This window comes from Elgaria multicarinata, chromosome 7 (genome assembly GCF_023053635.1).
Source record: "Elgaria multicarinata webbii isolate HBS135686 ecotype San Diego chromosome 7, rElgMul1.1.pri, whole genome shotgun sequence".
Classification (NCBI taxonomy): Eukaryota; Metazoa; Chordata; class Lepidosauria; order Squamata; family Anguidae; genus Elgaria; species Elgaria multicarinata.
Window position 1 is genome coordinate 33,896,443 of NC_086177.1, and position 3,296 is coordinate 33,899,738.

A 3,296-nucleotide genomic window follows, 5' to 3' on the forward strand; every position below is an offset into this window, starting at 1 on the left:
TGAGACCACATTACGCCAGTCCTTTTACAACTTCATTGACTGCCAGTCCAGGTCCGGGCCCGATTCAAAGTGCTGGTACTAACATTCAAAGCCCTAAACGGCTTGGGGCCAGGTTATTTGAAGGAACGCCTCCTCCCATATGTACCTGCCCGGACCTTAAGATCATCCACAGGGGTCCTTCTCCGTGAGCCCCTGCCAAAGGCAGTGAGGCAGGTGGCTTCTAGGAGGAGGGCTTTCTCTGCTGTGGCACCCCGGCTGTGGAATGAGCTCCCCAGAGAGGTCTGCCTGGCGCCTACACTGTACTCCTTTCATCGCCAGCTGAAGACCTTTTTATTCTCTCGGTATTTTAACACCTAATTTTAACTTACACTTAAATTTTACTGTTTTAATCCTATATTTTAATCTTATATCAATTTCTGCTGCATGGTTTTATCCCGGTTGTGCTTTTTATACTGTATTTTGTATTTGTGTTTTTAGATTGTTGGTTGTTTTATTATGTTCTTCATGGTTTAAATTTTTGTGAACCACCCAGAGAGCTTCAGCTATTGGGCGGTATAAAAATGTAATAAATAAAATAAAAATAAGAGCCTGTAGAGACCAGGGCAATGTTAAGCATGTCTGCTCAGAATTAAACTCTACCAACTTACTCCCAAGTAGGTGTGTATAAGATCACAGCTTGAATTACATTGGGCTGTCTCTCAGTCTTCTATCTATTTATTCACTATCAGTCTAACCTAACTTGCACGTTTGTTGAGAGGATAAATTTAGGAGGGGGGAACACTCTACACCAGTCTTTGCTGAGGCTGGATATCCTAAACTGGCACCAAGGTGATAGTCCTAAAAAGATTCTGCTGGACAAACTGAAAGATCATGTTGACACACACACACACAAAAATATGACATATATTAAGCCCCAGCTATTTAACACTTCAAATATCAAAACTAGCATCATTGAACCCCAGAAGATAAAGGGTGTGTCTACACCAAAGGGTGGAGGGGGAGGATATCGCAATATGCTGATCGAGAGATCCTCCCCCTCCATCCACACGCGGCGCGTGATGTCCCGGGGAGAAGAGGACATTGCGCCCACCTTTTTTTCTTTTTTTTTTAATCAAAAATGAGCCCAGGAGCACTCCAATGAAAAAGGTATTTAAACAACAACAACAAAACCACCTCCCGCTCTCCCCACCCCATCCTCGATGGGCATGGAGCTCTTCATGGGACTTAGTTCCCAGCTTCTCACATTTACTCACGAGGAGCTGGGACAAACCGGGACAGCCACCTACATGTCCCGCGGTCTCAGGATCATCCCGGAACCATGGGAAAAACCAGAACAAAAGTGTAGGGCAATATCCCAGGAAAATGCAGGTATCTTCCCTGCCTGCTCCCAGGATCTCCTGTGCATCATGTGGATGCACAGGGATGACCCCAGAGCTATCCTCGGGATATCCCATTGTCTAGACATGCCCAAAGCCAGCCCAGTACAGATCCAAGTGCACTAGTCTAGTCTAGCAACTTACCCCTATTAGGATCTGGTTCACTGCATCATTCTACATCATTCCAACCAGTCATTGTCATCAGATGAATAATTATTTATGGTTTTGAAGACATGAGTGACAGATGTTAGGCCTGACCCTGATAAAATCAAGAACTCCAAAATGTATAGGGATGGTTACGAATGTGCAAATCGACAATACTTGTTCTCATCAAGGTTTTCCATATTTGACCTTGATGTTTGTTCCAATTTGTATCTCTATGAGATTGGGGGTTGCATGAAAATTTGTGTTTATTTTCATACACATTTCCCCAAATTAACACATCAATTGTGTGCATATTTGAAATAGGTGTATTTTTGTACCAGAGATTTTGTGTGTATTTTTCAAAAGTATGAATTTTCCATGCACATTTGTCAAATGTACAGTTTTTGAACATGGGTTGTTGTTGCTGTTGTTCTGCAAAAGTGTCAACTGGGTAAATTCTGGTCAAAAATGAACTGAAATGAATTACACCTACATTCCCAGGGTTGGTTTGAACTTGTGGCTGTTTGACCAAATGTGTTCCACATGATAATATCAGGTTCAGGTATGCCCTCTGAATTCAAGATAAAGTGGAAGGATTCGAATCATTCATGTATGGCACTACATGGGACTGAATTTTCTTTCATCAGTGAGTTCCGCATCTTTGTAAGGAGTAATTATGCCAAAGGATGGATAGCATTAACTGCCTCACAAGGTGAAATATAAAAGCATTATGCCCTACATATATAAGCATTATGCCCTAAACATAAAAGCATTATGCCCTAAACTTAAAAGTATCAACATGCTCTATCCCATAGGTGTTTAATGGTATTGCGATGTTATTTTCAAAAGAATAAAATATTCTGATTTGTTTATTTTTTTAAAGATGAAGAAGTTTGCACATTCTCACCAAGAAATAATTTGTTTAATATGTTTCTGTTTGTTTCCTTGAGGACACCTACATACCATTGTCTGCATACATACATAATGTAAAATGTCATAATGTAAAATGTCTGATTTTCTTCTGCCATAACCAGGACAACTTTCTTATGATAAAATGTCAAACTTGAGCCTGAGATTGCCATGGTAGTGGGGAAACAGAGGTCTTAGTTAGTCCTAAGGTTTATCCCGGAAACATCCCGGGGTCATCCCTGCCTGCTCCCAGGATCCCCTAGGTGTCATTTACATGAACAGGGATGACCCTGGGACAATCCCGGGATAAACCTTAGGTCTAGCTAAGGCCTGAGTGAGTTTATTTGAGAGTAGATTCAACTCCTCGCGAGATTGATACCTGCTCATTGGGAATGTACTATTGTACTTTTGTTCAGTGTGAGTGACGTATGGCCCATGGTCTGCATGTGATTCCACCCAGCCACCGTCAGTGCAGACTCCAACGCCTCCTGATTATTATTTTTTATACCACCCAATAGCCGAAGCTGTCTGGGTGACTCACAAAATATTATATCTATCTATCTATCTATCTATCTATCTATCTATCTATCTATTTATCTCTCTCTCTCTCTCTCTCTCTCTCTCTCTCTCTCTCTCTATATATATATATATATATATATATATATATATTATAGAAGTGAAATGGTACTCTGAGAATGTTTAAAGGGACAAATGGCACTTGCTTGCAAACTAAATTGTCCATGTTACCTCTCCAAAACCACTAAAAGGGTAGAATTTAGCTTGATAGCAAGCTAAATGTAATCTTTTTAGCACTCTTGAGCACTGTGGAGCAGTTCGCCACCAAATTTTGGCAACAAGCAAGCAAAT